At 42.9% G+C, this 20642-nt stretch overlaps 1 protein-coding gene across 1 annotated transcript in view; it reads right to left on the bottom strand.

The window, feature by feature from the left end:
* The window catches only part of KCNQ3 (potassium voltage-gated channel subfamily Q member 3), a gene marked incomplete at its 5' end in the record, with an annotated part of 287046 nt that overhangs the window by 209447 nt on the left and 56957 nt on the right, over positions 1-20642 (bottom strand). The window lies entirely within an intron of this gene.

The raw sequence follows: 20642 nt of genomic DNA, 5'->3' as shown, positions 1-20642 counted from the left end.
ATGGGGTTGGGGGTGGAGGTAGGGCAGGGAAGATACTGGATTGCTTATATTGTTTAAAAAGATCCTTTAGGTGATTTTGGTAGATATCTTCCTAGGGAAGCATACTTTCGGATTGAAAAGAAAATGATAATGAGCACATCTCATATCAGAATATAAAAGTAGTATCCAAAGCTGTTCTCAGAGGAAAATGTGTAGCCTTAAGTACTGTCAATACTGGAGGAGGCTAGATTAAAATAAATGGAATGAGCTTGCAACTATAATTTTTTTAACTATATGGAACAGTTTAATGGAATTAAAAATATAAAAGCATAAATTAAGAGTAAAGTTGAAGAATAAATTCTAAAGCTGGTTAAACATAGACAAAAATTTTCATAGAAAGTTTTTATATCCACAAATATACATTTTTAAATCACAAAAATATATCCTATATATAGTTCTTTTTAAGAGTAGATGAAATAGATGATGATTTTAAAGGAAAAATATGAATTACCAAAATTCGTTCAAGATATTTAAAAACTCATCACAGCAAAGATATAATAAAAAATTCAAAGTTCTTTTAAACCATCAAGGAATGGATCATGACTCATTCCTCAGCTCTCAGGAAAAAATGAAAATTCTCCCAATCCATTTTGGGAAGCACAACACCATGTTGAAAACTAACAAAAATAAAATAAAGAGCATTCTCGCATACACTTACAGAAGCAAAAATCCTATATAATATCCTAGTAGGAGACTCAAGCGGCATATTAGAAGAACAAAACTTATTATGTCCTAATAGAACATTATGTTCAGTACGGCCTTTGTGCCAGGAGCATGAAAGATAGTCTGCCATTAGAAAAGTTATTAATGGGAGTCAGCATTAATAAGGCAAAGGGAAAAATGCATATAATCATCTTCATAGATGACCAATGGCAACTGATCAAGTTTGGTATCTGTTCGTGTTGTTTTATTAAATTAGTAGTATTAAAAGAATTCATCAAGATAGTAAAATAATTTGAAACCAATAGAAAACATCTTACTTAATGTTGAAAGCCTAAAGACAGTCCCACTAAGACAACATAGGGAAGGCTTTAGGAAGCAGAAACTTAAAGATCAACCCCCCCCCACACACACACACACAAGCTTGATAAGGCAAATTTTTTTTTTTTTTTCCTGTGGTACGCGGGCCTCTCACTGCTGTGGCCTCTCCCGTTGCGGAGCACAGGCTCCGGACGCACAGGCTCAGCGGCCATGGCTCACGGGCCCAGCCGCTCCGCGGCATGTGGGATCTTCCCAGACCAGGGCACGAACCCGTGTCCCCTGCATCGGCAGGCGGACTCTCAACCACTGCACCACCAGGGAAGCCCGATAAGGTAGATTTTATAATAATGTGAAACTTTTGAAGAAGAAAAAAAACAATGAACTTCAAAGAAAAGTTACCATTTGGGAAATATATTTGCAATGTATCTGATAATCCAAAGATTACTGTCCTTAATAAAGAACTCTTACAAGATATTAGCAAGTTGAAAAAGAAAAAACATAAAGAGTTACATAAATACCATTTTCAAATTCACCTGAAATAAATGAACTGAATATTAAACATGTGATATGACTTTTTAATCCATCAAATTAGCGCAGATTGAAAAAAAATGATGGCACAAGTCTAATTGAAAATTCTGGGAAAGAGTATGTCTGAAGATTCTGAGAAAGAGGCATTGGGTTGCTTGGAGTAATTTAAATTGATTCAGAAATTTTTAAAGCAATTTGGTAATAAGTTTAAAAATACTTATAAATATTCATACCTTGATCTACTTCTAGGAATACATTCTGAAGAAGTAAACTGAAAAGCACATGAGGACTTCAGGATGAAGGATGTTATTTATACTAATCAAAAATTGGAAGTAATGTACAAGTTCAACGGGTCACCGATTTAAAACATTCCATATATGATGAAATACCAGAGAGCCATTAAAAATCACCAATTAGAAAAAAATTTATATTAGAAAATAGGCAAGAGCTATTGCTAATAAATTATATTGCCAATAGCATGTATAGCATGACCCGAATTTGTATAACTATGCAAAGAACAAAAAAGATGGAAGGAAATAAACAAAAGTTTTCATTAACTCACTTATTCTTTATTTCAAAAAATATTAATGAAGCATCTACTAAGTATCAGGTTTGGTTGCAGGCATCGTCAAATAAAATATGCATGAAATTAATGTATATGGTTATTTTTGGGTGGTGGGATCAGGTAGAGATTTTTATGTTCTTTGAGATGTTATTCTTTTTCCCAAATGTCCCACAAGAAACATGATTTTAAGCACAGTGCAGTAGTTGTCATCCCAGGCTATAATCTGGACTCAGCTGGGAAGCTTAAATAAATACTAATACATAAGCTGATAAAACAGATTTTTAAAAATATGTTCCTTGAAAAATCTGGTATCAATTAAAAAAGAAAATGAAACTGATTTCTACCTCACACGATACACAAAAATCAATTTCAGGTTGATGGTAGACCTTGGAATGAAAGATAAAACAATAAAACTTAGAGAAGAAAATAATGGAGAAACCTTCATGATGTTTTCATAAAGGAAATAATTCACCAATTTCACCGCATTGAAATTAAGAACCCTTGTTCGCAAGACAAAACAAAAGAAACAAAACCATTAAGAGAGAGAAAAGTGAAGCCACAGAGTGAGAAAAGATATTTGCTACACATATAATTAATAAAAGGCTTTTATCCAGAATACGTTTTTTTTAAAAAAAAAGTTGGCATCCTAATGGGAAGGTGGTGTAGAAACTGGAGTACCCACATCACAAAAGAGGATATCCAAGCAGCAACTAACCAAATGAAAAGTGGGCAACCTCATAAGCCATCAGAGAAATGCAAATTGGAGCCACAGTGAGATACTTCCACAAGCCCATCAGAATGGCTACAATTAAAATGGCTGATAATAGGAAGGGGTTTTGGGGAGGTGGTACAGGAAGAACTCTCATACGCTATTGCCAGGAGTACACATTGGTACAACTGCACTGGCAAACAGACATTAGGTATTACATTTGAAAATAAAGATCCTGGAGCCCACAATTGTACTCCTTGCCATAGACCTTGCATATGTACATATACGCACCAAAAAGCACATACAAGAAAATTTCTAACAACGTTGCTTGTAATAATCCAGTATAGAAACCAACCCAAATGTCCATCAATGGTGACTGATGCTACAGTCATACAGTGGAATTCCATACAGCAGTGAAAATGAATGAGCTCAAGTGGCGCACAATAACATGGATAAATCTCACAAACGTACGGCTGAAGGAAAGAAACTAGACGCAAAATAACACCTTCTATAGGGTTCCAATTAAATAAAGTCCAAAAGCAGGTAAAAGAAACTATAGTGTTTAGGGATGAATACTTTCGAATTGAAACTCTAAAGAGAAACAAGAATGTAATCACTGTAAAAGTCAGGATAATGGTTACTTTGTGGGGAGAGTCTGGGTTGTGAGTGGCAAGGGACAGTGCGGGAGCTCTGAGGTGCTGGTAATGTCCTCACCTGCATGGCGGCATAGGGCACAGCTGTTCCCCTCACGTTAATTCCATGAGCTGTACATTTGTCTTATGCCTTTTTTCCATGCATGTCGTAATCACCGTAAAAAAGCTAATAAAGCAAGAACAACAAAAATACTGATGCCTGGGCCCCACCCCAGACCAAACAAACAGAATCTCTGAGCGGAGAGAGTGGCATTTGCATTTTTTAAAACACTCCCTGGGTGTTTTAAAACACTCACGTGAGCTCTGAGAAGCACTGGTACAATGGGAAAAGGCAGCACAAGCTCTCCAGTCTGTGAGCTGAAATTTAAATGCTACCTCCATTTCGCCTTATCTGTGTGACTCTGAGCACTTCTCTGTGCCTCGGTTTCCTCTCCTGTAAAATGGGTGCAACAACAGTATTTCTAAGTAAGCTCTGAGGATTACAAATGCCAATACCCATGAAGGGTTTAGAGTGTTTCTTGGCACATTTTAAGTGCCCAATAGGTATTAGGCTGCTATCTTTATAATAATAATGTAGCAATATATATTCTTTTTAATGAGATAACATGAATGAAGGGGTCAAAATAATTACAAACATATAAAAATGTTATTACTATTAAATATTTGGTTTCTACAATCTCAGGACAAACTAGGATCATCCTCAGGTATGGAATACCTTTATCCTTTAGGACTGGGAGGATGGGTACAATTTCAGAACAGAGCAATGTCATTCAGAATCCAGGGTGATTAAGTCATTGAGGGAGTTAGGGGGCATTTCTACTTGGGGCACACCCTCTGGTTTTGTAAGTTTATTTTATGTTTTGATAATATTTTTATTGAAGTATAGTTGATTTACAATGTTGTGTTAGTTTCAGGTGTACAGCAAAGTGAATCAGATATATATGAATATATTTTCTTTTTCAGATTCTCTTCCATTACAGGTTATAACTCCCCAGAGACAAAGTCCAGATCCACCTTTCCTGGATTCGGCTGACAGTGGCTACGGCACACCCTGTTAGTGGTAATGGGCACAGATGCTCGTCTGGACAGAGGTTCATTTGTTCGGTAGCTCAGACACAAGCCCTGAAGACTACGGTATCAAAAGGCCAGATCTTAAACATTCCCTCCACCTTTTACTGGCTGGGTGACTGTGGGGCAGGCACGCAATCTCTACATGCCTATGAAATAGACAGGATGACAAAAGAAGCTCTCTCCTCGTCTTAGATGTTTTGATGAGGCTGTGCGGAGCTAAGGGATACAAAAGCCCCAAACACACTAAACGCGCTCAGCTAGAAAACACTTCACCCCCCCATACATCCAGCAGGTGGCTGGGGAATGACACTGATAAAACTGATTCTGTAGGCTGACCTGGATTTTAGAAGCCCGTGGAGCTAAAACAAACACCACCAAACTGCTTTTGAAGGCTGCCATTGGGTACACAGCACCACCAAGGGAAAACGGAGTCAGAAACATCCTTTCTTACTGGTCGACAGCAACCAGAAGAGAGAAAACATCTTCCTCTCCCGCAGCAGGAGACTCAAAAACAGCTACCCATCTCTCTTCTTTCTAACCCCCTGGAGACTTATTCTCACCCAGCTGCCAGCCAGCCTCCTGCACCACCTTCTATGTGGGGAGCAGCGCTCTGGAGCCACCAGTCTTACGAAGGACTCTACTGCTTCCGAAACAGATGCTCACGGTGCCTGGGTACCACTGTCTTGGCAACTGCCTCCTGTGCTAAGAGGGGGTGGGTGTGGACACAATGTGTTTTCTTGAGCCAGAAAAAGAAAAAGAAAAATCCATTTGAAAGCCCCCATCAAATACATACTCTGATACTGACATATGAGTGACAAGGTGTATGTGTCCACTAGCCACACCTGGGGGGAGGGGATGGTGGGCTGTTGCGTGTGCACATCTGGCTGTCTGTCGTAGACCACTGTGGACTTTCATTACCCAGCAGTTCCAAGCCAGATCCTTTTAATGCCTTCAGCATCCAGCTTCCCTCCCGGAGAAACATATCTGGTTACAGCGTAATTCCTCAGACCTACACTGAGTCACTTTCTCTGCAAAGAGAACACTGGCTCTTTAGTTCTTGGGTCAATTTTATTGACTTGTCTCCAACAGAAACTCTCTGGAACTCATCTTTTGCTCCTGAGTTGGGTTAAAATTTTCCAGGAGAGGATTCACCATTTTTGCTGTGATCTTCAAAATGGAGGCACTACGCTGGCCCCCAAGTCCTGTCCATGGCCCATTACCTATCTGATCTCAACTGCTAGCCCTCAGCATCTTCCTACTCTGCCCCAGCCATACTTGCCTCCTTGCTGTTTCTCAGAGACGCCAGGCACATTTCCACCCCAGTGCCTTTGCACTAGCTGTTTCTTTGGCCTACAGGTTCTACGGCACATGCCTTGCATGGCTCACCCCTTCCTCTCCCTCAACTCTTTGTTTAGATGTCACCAATAACACCTACACTGATTCCCCCCTTTAAAACTACCATAATCTCCCCGCCACATTTTTCCCGCCTGGCTACTCAGTCTATTTTATCCCTTAGCACTTTTCATCTCCTAATATGATAGTCTTTAACAAATTTTTGGGGGGTAGTTCTTTATTGTCTTGGTGTCCCACACAGTCTAGAATGTAAATTTCATGATGCTAGGAATTTTCCAGTTTAGTTCAAGTCTAGGTCCACAACATGAAGCACACAGTAGGTGCTTAACACTTCCGGCGTTTTTACTGCTACTTCACTTTTCCCCCCGCTGAAGTTTTCTGTCTGTGAAGAAGTGAATGGCTGCATAAGTGTCACCTCAAGAGAGAGGACACTCCATCTAAATAACTCCTCTGATTTCCCATCTCCCACCATCACTGTATTCTCTTCCTGAACTTATCACCCCGGCACTACCCAATGGAAGAAGCACAGAGTTTTGTCTTTGTCATTGTTCGTGGCTCTATCCCAACCATCTAGAAAAGAGTTCAGCAAACGTCTTCTTTACAGGAAAGGCCAGAGGGTAAATATTTTTGGCTTTACAAAAGCCATAATGTCTTTGTCTCAATTATTCAACTCTTCCTCGTAAAACAAAGCTTCCATAGACAGTAGGTAAGCAATACAAGTGTGTTCCAGTACAAGTTGTGGGCTGGATTTGGCCTGCAGGCCATAGTTTGCTGACCTCTGATCTAGAACAACACCTGGCACATAGTAGGCGTTCAATAAACATTTGCTGAATACAGGAATGACCTGAGTAATTTATCAAGTGCGTACTCTGTGTCGGGCACCATGCTCAGGCTTTCTTTCAAATATTTCATTTTAGCCACAGAACCACCTATTAAACTCATGACGGTTATCCTCAATTTAGAGGTCAAAGGACAGACGCTAAAAGAGGCCCTGTGATTTTTCCTAAAGCCATCATGATTAAGTGACAATGTGGGGACTGCAATCCAGGTCTTCCAGGCCCCTGATCATTCCACCACTGACACGTGTCCTGCATTCTTGCTGCACGTTCCATGAAAATGCCAAGTCATGATGGGGATGATGGCTATAATTCTTCATCACCTGTTGCATATATATTCTTTCACTCATCTGTCCAGCCAGGGTGTGCCAAGTACCCACTGTGTCCCTTCATCTGCTCAGTGTGATACAAGCTCTAGCCATACTCGAGTCCACGTTCAGGCAAAGAAGCCACCAGCATGAGGAAAATACGGACCATGTGCCAGGCGCCAGGCTGTGGGCATTAAAAACTGTGATTCTGACTCAGGGTCTGTCTTCCAAAGGCAAGGCAAGATGTGCAAGTACTCAGAGGGCCTCCCCTGTGCCAGCCACCGTGCAGCATCCTTCCCTGCCACGCTGGGAAGAAGGTGACAGGTACCATTAGAAGATCCAGGCAAAGGTCAGGGGAGCTCTGAGAAGTCAGAGTGGACTTTGACCTTGGGGCTCAGGGAAGGCTTTAGCAGAAGGTCACTGCTGAGTCATGGGTTTGGGGGAGTCAGACCTGGAACCAGTTTCCATTCCTGCCACTTAATAGCCACGGAGACCCTGGGCATATGACTCAGTTTCTCCCTGACCCAGAAAACAGGGATGAAAATAGTACAAACCCCCATCATCAAAGAATTTTTTATAAAATTAAATGAGCTAATATATGTAAAGCGATTGCTGGATTCAGAGAGAGTACTTAAAATGTGGCCACAACTGTCACCCTCATTGTCATGATTTGATGGGGTCCTTGAAGATGTGATGACCATGGGGTGGTGAGAGAAACTCAGGGACTGGCCCAGCCCATGAGGCCCCTGTTAATTAAATAGTCCGAAGCCAGAGAAGTCCCCAGATTGGACCGTTTGCTGGTTTGACCAGCATCATGCACCACGGAAGGAATCCATCTGTTGCTAAGACGTCGTATGGTACACCTTGGCCCCGGCTTCCTGGATGTCCTGGGGAGACAAACTGTGCTTCTGCTCAGAGGTGCAACTTAAAGTACAACCGAGGACCAGCTCCGATGGCACAGGATGTGGAAACTGATCTCCTACTGCTGGTAATGGGGCCTGCCTCCCTGCAACCAATCCGAGCTCAATGAGTCAGCCCAAGCACCGCCCACTCAGAGCGCACAGAGGGGCGGGAAGCACTAATAGGTGCTTCATTAACATCCCCTCTGGTCCCCATTGTGTTTCCTGGAACTCCCCATCCACACCAGGCTCTGACAGAAGCACCGGTGGTGGCGGGGTGGGGTCTAACCCAATAGCAAAGAGGTGGCTTCGACTCTGATTTCACAAAATGCAGCTCAAGTCAAAGTGGTCCCCTACTCCATTCAGTACATCTTTTTTTTTTTTGCGGTACGCGGGCCTCTCACTGTTGTGGCCTCTCCCGTTGTGGAGCACAGGCTCCGGACGCACAGGCTCAGTGGCCATGGCTCACGGGCCCAGCCGTTCCGCGGCATGTGGGATCTTCCCGGACCGGGGCACGAACCCGTGTCCCCTGCATCGGCAGGCGGACCCTCAACCACTGCGCCACCAGGGAAGCCCCATTCAGTACATCTTTTGCAACTGACAATAGCTCTTTTTTCAACTTGCCCATGCATCTTAGCTCAAGACAATTCAGAAACATAAAAACAAACCCAGGGAAGTGGAGAGGCTTTTAATCACATAGTAATACTAACCTAGTGTTTATCCAGCATGTCATCCTAAGGAAATTTCCAGCTCACCAAGGATTCTGGAGCTTCCACAACGTGTCGTGGGCTTTCCCAGGTGCTCCCTTACTGGTTTCTCCCGATAACCTTCAGGTCAGCACTCGGTCGATCCCTACCGGGGCTGAGGTTCAGGGAGCCTCAAAGCCAACAAAGGCACTAATGGCATCTCCTAGGGGAATGACACATCTCACCAGAGACCAGGAATACTCATGGGACTCATGGGACGCGAATTGGCCCTTAGCGATGCCCTAAGGTAGCAGGCTGGTTTCACAGGTGCCAGGCCCGGCTGTGGTCAGAGGCCCGAGGTCAGCCCCAGACTTGCCGGTATATCTGTTTGGACTTCAGCACGTTACCTAATTTCAGCAATTTCACTTTCCTCATCTGCTAAACGGAGCTGATTCTAGTATCTATTCCCGGGCTTGTGGTGAGGATTAAATGAGACAGTATGAGAGGTCCTCGGCACAGGCTGTGGCCACGACCTCTATCCCTGACCCAGGTACTCTGCTCCCTGTGCCACATACGCTGTCTCATTTCATCTTCACAGTGGCCCATGACTGGCCCCATTTTACAGATCAGGATAACAAACATTTGGGTCTCCAAGTTCAGTTGTCATGGAAATCAATTCTCTAGCCACTACCTACACTGCGCAGTGAGATTCTGCAAATAAGAACCAACCTTTGCAGAAGGTGAATTTACAGGGAAGAAAAACATGCTGCTTCTACTGTAAAGAAAACAAAAAACTTGATCTCCTCAGAGCCACACATGGTCAAACAAACCCGGCAAGGCAGTAACTTCACGTATGTCAAGAGGGAGAAATTTCTTCCTGTTGCTTTCCAGGTTTGGTCTCAGATTTGTCCAGTCCTTCTCCCTGCAAGTACAAAAGCCTGGGTACCAAAACCTTGGGAAAATACCAAAGAGATGAGGGTCATTGTAGCAGGCAGAATTCTGACAGCACGCATGGCTCCTGGCTTCTGGTGTCCACACACACAGCAGCACCTGGATCTGTGCAGGCTTCAGCTAGCCAAGGTGGTGCAAAGCTGCTACAGCGATCTTGCCAAAGGTAAGAGAAAAGGAACTGGAGGGGCTGGGAGAAAAGGGGCGTGTGTGTCTGTGTGTGTGTGCGCGCGGGCGTGTAATAGGGAAGAACAAATCCAACTCCATATTGGATCTGTTTCTTTTTCTTGAAACTCTGTATTTTATTGCTTTTGCTACAAGTTAAGGATGTTGCCTACAGCCAGAAATACACAGGGCAGCCCATTCTCAAGGCTCTGACCTTTAAAGGTACAACACTCTTCCATTCATATAAAGATAAAAAGTTGCAGAACAGAGAATAATATTTGTCTTGTTGGAGGTTTATAGGAACATTGCAACCAGACCTAGGTGGACAGCGGCAAGACCGGCACCAAGAAGTTCGCAACAACCAACCACATCCGCCCCCTCTTTTAGTATAAAGAAGCCTGAATTCTAACTCGGGGAAAAAGGTTCTTTGGGACACTAGTCCACCATCTTCTCTGTCTGCTGGCTTTCCCAATAAAGGTGCTGTCCCTTGCCCTAACACCTCGCCTCTGGAATTACTGGCCTGTCATACAGCGAGCAGTATGAGCTTGGACTCAGTAACACGCACACTTGCAGGGATGTTCAGGTCAGAGCAAGGGACTCTCAGCTATTCTGAGAAACTACTGAGAAAAGAGGATGTCACGAAGTTTTGCAGAGAGCAATGAATACAAACCCTCTCCGCCCCTCCCTGAAGCATCTGTGAAGCCACAGAAAGGTTCCTCTTGCTTTCCAGTAAGAATATATCTTCTGGACTAATGCAGCACTGTGCCAAAGAGAACATACTATAGAGTCAGACTGCCCGGGTTCAAATCCCAGCTCCATCCCCGCCAGCTGTGTGACCTTGAACATGAACTTCCTTATCTGTGAAATTGGGACAGTAGTAGTACACCTCCCAGAGACTGCTGTGGGGTGGTGCACAAGGCACAAGCAGCATGGAATAAATCCTTGATAAGAGTGCAATAATGAAAAGTGATGTGTGAGGGGATAAACTCAAGGGAGGGCAGCGAAGACCCAACTTCATTCCGATAACTTGGACAGTTCTTTTTTCTTGAAAACCTCTTCCACTCCTGGTGCGTCTTTCACGTTAGCATGTTCATCCTTTCCACAGTGCTTTAAGGTAAGTATTCAGTCCAAGTCTACATTTTAGAGACAGAACCTTATTTTCCCATTGCTATTTTCAACATCCTAGGAAGTGGGTAAGTTCTAGGCAGTGCTGTTAGGTGGGGATGGGCAGCCGGAGAGGAGAGAGAGGTTTCCACACAGCGTCCAGCCCTGGCGAGCCCTGGGTTCCTGTGGATTTCCCACTGGTTCCCCTTGGTGATCTTCAGAAGGCCTTATCCCTAGTGTTTCCTGCCCTAAAACCTTCCATCTCCTCCACATCTCTGTATCTACAGCCCCATTTCCACCCAACTTCTAAACCAACTGGTCTACACAGGGTACCCTCATCTTCACCTCCCATTCAAGTTTTTTTCCTCCAAGTTTTTATTTTGACATTTTTCAAACTTACAAAGCAGTTGAGAGAAAACAGCGAACACTTACATGCCCTTCACCTAGATTTATCCAATGTTAACATTTTGTCCCCTTTTGCTTTATTTACACTTTTTAAAAATTATGATACATTGGAAAATAAGTTGGAGACATCATGACTGTGGGGTGGAATAATGGCCCCCAAAGAGGTCCTCATCTAACTCTAAGAGCCTGTGAATATTCGGGGTAACGTGGCAAAGGGGAATTAAGTTTGCAGGTGGACTTCCGATTGCTAATCAGCTGACCTTAAGATGGAGAGATTTTCCTGGTATCCTTGATAATATCTAGATTTTAGCCCTATGAGACCCATTTCAGACTTCTAATTTTCAGAACTCTAAGCTGATAAATTTGTATTGCTTTAGGCCACGAAATTTGTGGTAATTTGTTACAGCAGCAACAGGACACTAATATAATAACCGTTCCTCTAAATTCTTCAGCACCTCTTAATAACAAGGACATTTTCCTTTATAACCACAATGTCATTATCACACCCAGGAAAATTAACAAAAATTCCATAATATCATCTAATATGAAATGCACATTAGCATTTCTCTAACTGTCTCAAAAATGTTTACTCATACTTAAAAATCCAGGATCTAATCAAGGTCCATGATGGAATTTGGTTACGTTCCTTTATTCCCTTTTAACCAACAACAGCTTCTCGGGGTTGGGCGACGTTTTTCACGTTACCGACATTTTTAAAAGGCCAGTTGCCATACAGAGTAACACACATTCTGGATTTGTCGGGTGGCCTCTACTCCTAATGAGAACCGGATTAGGCCTCTTTGGTAAGACTATCTCATGGAGGATCCTGTAATCCTCCACGCACTCCTCGATGAACCACTCAAGTCACCAGTGCCTTCCACGTTTCTTAATCCAACTGACACATCTCTTTCCTCGTGTAAGACTTTCTCAGTAGCATTTGACAGATGGATCACTGTGTCTCCAAAAACATTCTCTTCTTCTCAGCTTTTATGACACTTAGCTATTCTAGTTTTCCCCCTACTTCTTTCTAAGATCCTTTTTGGTCAACTCTATGGGCTTATTTTCCGCTACTCAACCTTTAAACACTGGAGCTACTCAGGTTCAACGTGCCCTTTCTCCTTCTCTGTGTCTTCACCTGGGCGAGCTCATCCGCACCCACGGCTTCCATTTGCTGATGGCTCCCAAGTTCATGACCTCAACTTGGCCCATTCCTCTGACAGCTGGGCTCACAGAGCCACCTGTCTACCTGACATCACCAGGATGTTTCCATGGCATCTCTAAGAAGTTAAAAACGAAACTCTCAATTTTCCTTCCAAAGCTTTTGATCCCCAGTCTCCCATTGGGAAAAAGCACCAGCTCCTTCATTGTTGTTACAACTGGAACCCAGGGAATCACTCCTCATTGTTCCCTCCATTTGCTGTCACAATTAACCTGGGTTGAAAGTCCCTGGACACCATCACTTATGCCAGTCACTCACTTCTATCCATCCTCCAGTCTAAGTTACTATGATCTCATGTCTGGCCCAGGTGTTGGGATTAGACAGTCAACAAGACAGCAAAATCCCTCAGTTTCCTCTTTGTAAAATAGACTGGTGTATAGTAACTAAATTAGATAACACATAAAAAGTCCTTGACATAATGTCTGCCTTACAGTAAATATTCAATCAATGTTACCTTTAAGGGGAAAAGAACCTAGAGTAAGTAAAGCAGTGGGCAGGTAGGGATAGAAAGGAACAGTCATCACTGGGAGAAAGGAAATAAAGAAAATAAGATGAAATTAGAAAGTGAAGCTCTTTCTGGATGCCAGAGTTTCAAGTCCATCTGAGTTCCCTAATGATCAAGGCAAAGAGAAAAACAAGATTAGGTGCAAGAATCGTAGTGTTCAAAAGACAAAACCAGGTGGTAACAGCCCTCTCTACTGAGCACCTGTTGTGTGCTAGACATTCCAACAGGCCCTGGAGGTATAACGATGGATGGGATGATTTAGCCCCATCTCACACTGGGCCTACCCTCAACGAACTCTAGTTCAAATTCTTAACAATACTATTATTATTACAATTTATTTTATTCTAACAATAATTATGGTTATTAACATTACTACTTGTTATCATCCAGTGCCTCTGCCTCTGAGATGATGAGAGCTTCGTTATGCCACCTTCTGACAGTTCAGCCCATTTATTTTCCAAGTGGCTTATTATTATGACTGCACTTTTCGTAAAAAGCCCCACGGCCAACGGCACACATTAAATTCAGTTGGTCTGGTTGGATGGTGGCTTTGTAGGCTGAAATCTCATTCTACCAGACCACTACTTGAAGCTTCACTACTCAGCCTGGGAGGCTGAGCTGGGCCCCACTGGGCCCCAGGGGAGCATCTTGCCCGACGCCGACCTCCGTGGTCCCTCTCAATGCACAGTGAGCTGGAAGGGGGCCCGTCTTAGAGCGAAGCCTCCTCCCTCCCTGCCTGGGTTGCCTCGGCAAGTTGCTGAACCTCCCTGGGCCTCAGCTGCTTCTTCTGTAATAAGGGAGTCATGACAGGAGTATATACACCGCATAGGGCTGGGGAAGGAATCATGAAAAATCTCACACAGGAGAACGCCTGGCACAAAGCACAGGGTCAGGAAATGCTCTGTTTTCTGACAGGGATCCCTGAGGGAAGGATCTGTTTTCCAGAGCCTATCAGTTGTGAATTAAAACAGGTTGTCAACAAATGATGCTCAACAAATGATGCTCCTATGGCCTGCCTATGTTTGGTGGCCTCTGTATGGGTGACCCAGGGAACCACCTTGGCTCTTAGAATATTTAGCTTGAAAGATCCTTGCTTTAAGAATTATATTTTTAAAGGTTAAAAAATACTTCCCAAAGAAGTAATTTGTTTAAGGGCAAATGGAAGGTACAGGACTCAAAATCATGATCACCTCAATCCAAGTTCAAGAATTTTTTTTCTTCACATTTAGCTAAATGCCAACTATCTACCCTGGTGTCTGTTTATCTGTCTGCCTATCTATCTAAGTCCTAGGATTGTCTTTTAAAGAAAAGAATATCTACTATGAAAAAGTCACATTTATAAAACATTTACTCCTGGTGCAAAAGGCTCACAGGGTTATTTTGTGTCTGCATACTTGGGTGGGTATGCAGGGACGGCGGGGGAGACAGATGGTGCCAGGGGCAAACACTGAGCAACAAAATCTAGAGTGACACCAAATTCCACATCAGTTTTGAAAAATCTCTGTTTCGAGAGAAATCACCTTGTCTTCAAATTGAACACAAGTCCAAAATATAGTCTTTATTCTCTGCAAACAGTTTCTGCTGAACCAAACAAAACATGAGAACAAACGGCTTCAGGTCTCTGCCATTCTTTGACTCTTTGGTTAATTTTTATTTTCATTTTCCGGTGCAATATGGTCTCTCCCAATTAAGGAGCTTCTTGGTGTTGCTTTTGATTTCTGTGCATTTTTGGAAAATGTATTAGACTTGAACAGAATGGAAGAAACCAACTTATACTGGCTTTTTATTTTTTAAATAGCATTCTCTAAAATAATTTGCTCATTATTTCCATTTTCTAAATTCTCTAAGTACCTTCCTCTGCCAAAAAAAAATTTCTCAAATGTCAGAATATTATTTGCGGTGCCTCAAGAACTCAACATTTTATTAAAGGTTACTTGCATAAGCCTTTTCCCTTATTAAAATGCTATTTTGTTGAGGATTCTGCATCTATGTTCATCAGTCATACTGGCCTGTAGTTTTCTTTCTTTGTGACATCTTTGTCTAGTTTTGGTATCAGGGTGATGGTGGCCTCATAGAATGAGTTTGGGAGTGTTCCTCCCTCTGCTATATTTTGGAAGACTTTGAGAAGGATAGCTGTTAGCTCTAAATGTTTGATAGAATTCGCCTGTGAAGCCATCTGGTCCTGGGCTTTTGTTTGTTGGAAGATTTTTAAGCACAGTCTCAATTTCAGTGCTTGTGATTCGTCTGTTTATATTTTCTATTTCTTCCTGGTTCAGTCTCAGAAGGTTGTGCTTTTCTAAGAATTTGTCCATTTCTTCCAGGTTGTCCACTTTATTGGCATATAGTTGCTTGTAGTAATCTCTCATGATCCTTTGTATTTCTGTAGTGTCAGTTGTTACTTCTCCTTTTTCATTTCAACAAAATGCTATCAAACAGAATCCAACAGCACATTAAAAGGATCATACACCATGATCAAGTGGGATTTATCCCAGGAATGCGAGGATTCTTCAATATACGCAAATCTATCAATGTGATAAACCATATTAACAAACTGAAGGAGAAAAACCATATGATCATCTCAATAGATGCAGAGAAAGCTTTCGACAAAATTTAACACCCATTTAGGATAAAAACTCTCCAGAAAGTAGGCATAGAGGGAACTTACCTCAACATAATAAAGGCCATATATGACAAACCCACAGCCAACATCATTCTCAATGGTGAAAAACTGAAACCATTTCCTCTAAGATCAGGAACAAGACGAGGTTCTCCACTCTCACCACTATTATTCAACATAGTTTTGGAAGTTTTAGCCACAGCAATCAGAGAAGAAAAATAAAAGGAATCCAAATTGGAAAAGAAGTAAAGCTATCACTTTTTGCAGATGACATGACACTATACATAGAGAATCCTAAAGATGCTACCAGAAAACTACTAGAGCTAATCAATGAATTTGGTAAAGTAGCAGGATAAAAAATTAATGCACAGAAATCTCTGGCATTCCTATACACTAATGATGAAAAATCTGAAAGAGAAATAGAGGATACACTCCCATTTACCATTGCAACAAAAAGAATAAAATGCCTAGGAGTAAACCTACTTAAGGAGACAAAAGACCTGTATGCAGAAAACTATAAGACACTGAAGAATGAAATTAAAGATGATACAAACAGATGGAGAGATACACCATGTTCCTGGATTGGAAGAATCAACATTATGAAAATGACTATACTACCCAAAGCAATCTACAGATTCAAAGCAATCTACAGATTCAATGCAATCCCTATCAAACTACCAATGGCATTTTTCACAGAACTAGAACAAAAAATTTCACAATTTGTATGGAAACATGAAAGACCCTGAATAGCCAAAGCAATCTTGAGAAAGAAAAACGGAGCTGGAGGAATCAGGCTCCCGAATTTCAGACTATATTACAAAGCTACAGTAATCAAGACAGTATGGTACTGGCACAAAAACAGAAATACAGATCAATGGAACAGGATAGAAAGCCCAGAGATAAACCCACGCACATGCGGTCACCTTATTTTTGACAAAGGAGGCAAGAATATACAATGGAGAAAAGACAGCCTCTTCAATAAGTGGTGCTGGGAAAACTGGACAGCTACATGTAAAAGAATGAAATGAGTACACTCCCTAACACCATACACAAAAATAAACTCAAAATGGATTAAAGACCTAAATGGAAGGCCAGATACTATCAAACTCTTAGAGGAAAACATAAGCAGAACACTCTATGACAGCAAGATCCTTTTTGATCCACCTCCTAGAGAAAGGGAAATAAAACCAAAAATAAATAAATGGGTCCTAATGAAACTTAAAAGCTTTTGCACAGCAAAGGAAACCATAAACAAGATGGAAAGACAACCCTCAGAATGGGAGAAAATATTTGCAAATGAAGCAACTGACAAAGGATTAATCTCCAAAATATACAAGCAGCTCATGCAGCTCAATATCAAGAAAACAAACAACCCAATTCAAAAATGGGCAGAAGACCTAAATAGACATTTCTCCAAAGAAGACATACAGATTGCCAAAAAACACATGAAAGGATGCTCAACATCACTAATCATTAGAAAAATGAAAATCAAAACTACAATGAGGTATCACCTCATACTGGTCAGAATGGCCATCATCAAAAAATCTACAAACAATAAATGCTGGAGAGGGTGTGGAGGAAAGGGAACCCTCTGGCACTGTTGGTGGGAATGTAAGTTGATACAGCCACTATGGAGAACAGTATGGAGGTTCCTTAAAAAACTAAAAATAGAACTACCGTAAGACCCAGCAATCTCATTATTGGGCATATACCCTGAGAAAACCATAACTCAATAAGAGTCATGTACCACAATGTTCACTGCAGCTCTATTTACAATAGCCAGGACATGGAAGCAACCTAAGTGTCCATCGACAGATGAATAGATAAAGAAGATGTGGCACATATATACAATGGAATATTACTCTGCCATAAAAAAGAACGAATTTGAGTTTATTTGTAGTGAGGTGGATGGACCTAGAGTCTGTCATACAGAGTGAAGTAAGTCAGAAAGAGAAAAACAAATACCGTATGCTAACACATATATATGGAATCTAAAGAAAAAAAAAAGGTTCTGAAGAACCTAGGGGTAGGACAGGAATAAAGACACAGATGTAGAGAATGGACTTGAGGGCACGGGGTGTGGGAAGGGTAAGCTGGGACGAAGTGAGAGAGTGGCATGGACATATATACACTACCAAATGTAAAACAGATAGCTAGTGGGAAGCAGCCGCATAGCACAGGGAGATCAGCTCAGTGCTTTGTGACCACCTAGAAGGGTGGGGTAGGGAGGGTGGGAGGGAGATGCAAGAGGGAGGAGATATGGGAATATATGTATATGTATAGCTGATTCACTTTGTTACAAAGCAGAAACTAGCACACCATTGTAAAGCTATTAGACTCCAATAAAGATGCTAAAAAAAGGTTATTTTAATTTTTCTATTTATACAAATAGTATAAATAGAACAGGTTAAGTGGTTGGATACAGTAAGAGACTGAATGATGCTAAAAATGCAGAGTTGGTAGACAGAGAGGGCAGAGAAGGGAGAAAGGGAGAAAGAGAGGCTGGGAAGATGAGCCAGGAGAAAAAGGAGAGAAGGAAGGAAGCAAATAAACCACACAGCACATCTGATGGATTGAATGGACTTTCTCAGAACCCCAGGTGATGCTGGCATCTGCCCCAAAAGGAAGGAGCTGAACCTCAGACCGCATCCCCATATGGCACGAGCTATGGGCTGCAACAGCAAGCTCTGGCTCACCCCTCCTCTGACCACACAGTGAAGCCACCTGCACGCATCGGCCTGCACACACCTGAAGATGCGTTCAGTGCAGCCATAAATCAAGTGCCCTTTGAGCCGGGCCATCCTAGAAATCCACCAACAAAACGGGAAGTCTTCTCCGGACCTCTGTCCAAATAACGGGAGGTGTCCACAAAGGTGCTGGAGGACAAACCAATGGTGTAACATGCACTTAAGATTTATATATTTATTCATAGGCTTTGTCTCTGTATGTGCAGTAGAATCAACCTGCTTCACAAGTTTTAACAACGTTGCAAGAAAAACTCCTGTAATGAGTTACAGAAATAGCTCTCACCTCTGTGCGCCCACAGAGCAGCCTAAGCCTCAGACTGTTTTTGTCATTTTTTTATTCCAGTGCATTTGAACATTTTTGCAGCTCTCACAGTAAGCTGTTTGTTCTATTAGCAGACAAGCAACACGCTGCCTGCACCTCAGGAAGACAGCTCTCCTGATACACCTGGTGTCCTGTTTCTCTTATCCCATCCTCGCCATACTGGCCTTCAGGAGCCATTTTACATCGAGGCCCACAGGCTAGAAAAAGGGAGAGAAAGGGGGGCAAAAGAATCCTCAGATTTCAATAACCCCTTACACTGAACAAAATACCAAGCATCCATAAAGATGGAAGAACTTTTGGGGCACCCCCATAAGGCCGTTATTACATCCCTGTCTGGGCACATGCCCCCATAAGGCCATTATTACATCCCTGTCTGTGCACATGCCCCCATAAGGCCATTACTACATCCCTGTCTGTGCACATGGGATGCTGAGAACCTCAGAACAGGACGATCCTGCCCACCCCTAGGCTCCCAGGGCCTGCCCCTTCACCAGTTATTGGACTTCAGATAAACTCTCTTTCTGAGCCTCAGTTTTCTCTTCTGTAAAATGGAAACATTCCTTTCTATGGTCTGTTTTCAGCCTAGGAGCCAGAGAGATGCTACTAAAACCTAAAGTCAGCTCATATCACTCTCTCAGAACCCTCCAGGAGCATTTCAAATTCCCCAGAGTGAAGGTCCAGGCCCTAAGACGGCCTCCAAGGTCCTGGTGACCTCAGCATCCTCTCATCTCTCTGACTGCGCGTCCCACTTCATGTTCTCACCATCTGGACCACGCTGGTCTCCTGGCTGCTCCCAGAACACGCGAGACCCTTTCCTCCGTCAGCACGGCATGCTCCGTGTTCTTCTCCTCATTGCCCCCTCCCTCCCTTCCATGAACTCTGCTTCCAGGGCCCTTTGGATAAGGCCTCATCATCACCCAGCACCCAACAGCAAGCCACCCTTCCCCGCACCCAGCCCCTGCTTGTTTTCCTCCCGAGAGAGATGACCACTCAGCCCCACCTGTTTTGCTTATTTGCTTATTTCCCCCTACCCTAACTGAAACCTGAGCTCTGTGAGGATGGGGATTTTAACCTGCTTTGCGACAGCTGTATCCACAGTGCCTAGGACAGTGCCTGACACCTACCAGGTACGTAATCACTCTTTCCTGAAGGGAAGCTTATTTCAAATGAGAGTCAACAAGCCCTACACGGCGTACGAACGCATTCTATCAGTGTGAGAGCAGAGGGCAAGGGACAAGCCATGACTTCTCAGGAGGTCCTTTCTGCTTCCTTCTTGATTTTGCACGTGCTCAGGATAGGTGATGAAAGTCATGTCCAGACGTCCTGTCCCCCACAGGGCAGGCAGGCCGTCTCCTAGTGGAGATGGTCACTGAAGCTGGAACGGTGTCTATACTTGGTAACCTTATAAAAAGGAGGACGTAAACGTCTAGTGGTGGCCATCAGAGAAAGTCTCCCAGAGCAGCAGGAATGTGCGATGGGCTTTAGAGGATGTGCAAGATGGCAGTGAACAGAGAGGTCAGGGAAGGATATTCTGGTTCAGAACAACATGTACAAAGGCGGTGAGACAGGAGAGCAGAGTGCCTTTATCGATCTGTTCAAGCATCTTGCATTGACCATCTACCCTGTGTCCTGCCCTGTGCGCAGAGCTGGGTGGACTCTGGAAACACAGCATCACATGGTTTGTGGTTTGCAGTGAGGCAGGAAGAGGAAAGACCATTTTAGGACCCTGTTGGTTTGGTACTCATGTTGGGTGATGGAATAGCCAATGGAAGCACTAAGAAAAGGCATGACACTGGCTTTAGGAAGAAAGAAGGGAGACAAGGCAATGTCAATGTCTCAACAGTGGGGCACACATGTGTGAGGGTCTGCAGAGGTAGCAGATGGGGCAGGAGACCAGTGCAAAGGTCCCGGGGAGAACAAGGGTCTGAGCTGAGATGGTAAAAAAAAAAAAAAATTCCAGGAAAGAATTCTGGTCTTACTAT

The sequence above is a fragment of the Grampus griseus genome (assembly GCF_964374135.1).
Source record: "Grampus griseus genome assembly, chromosome: 17".
In the NCBI taxonomy this organism is placed as follows: Eukaryota; Metazoa; Chordata; class Mammalia; order Artiodactyla; family Delphinidae; genus Grampus; species Grampus griseus.
The sequence above is the reverse complement of the archived record's forward strand: the minus strand, read 5'-3'. Positions and strand labels throughout refer to the sequence as shown.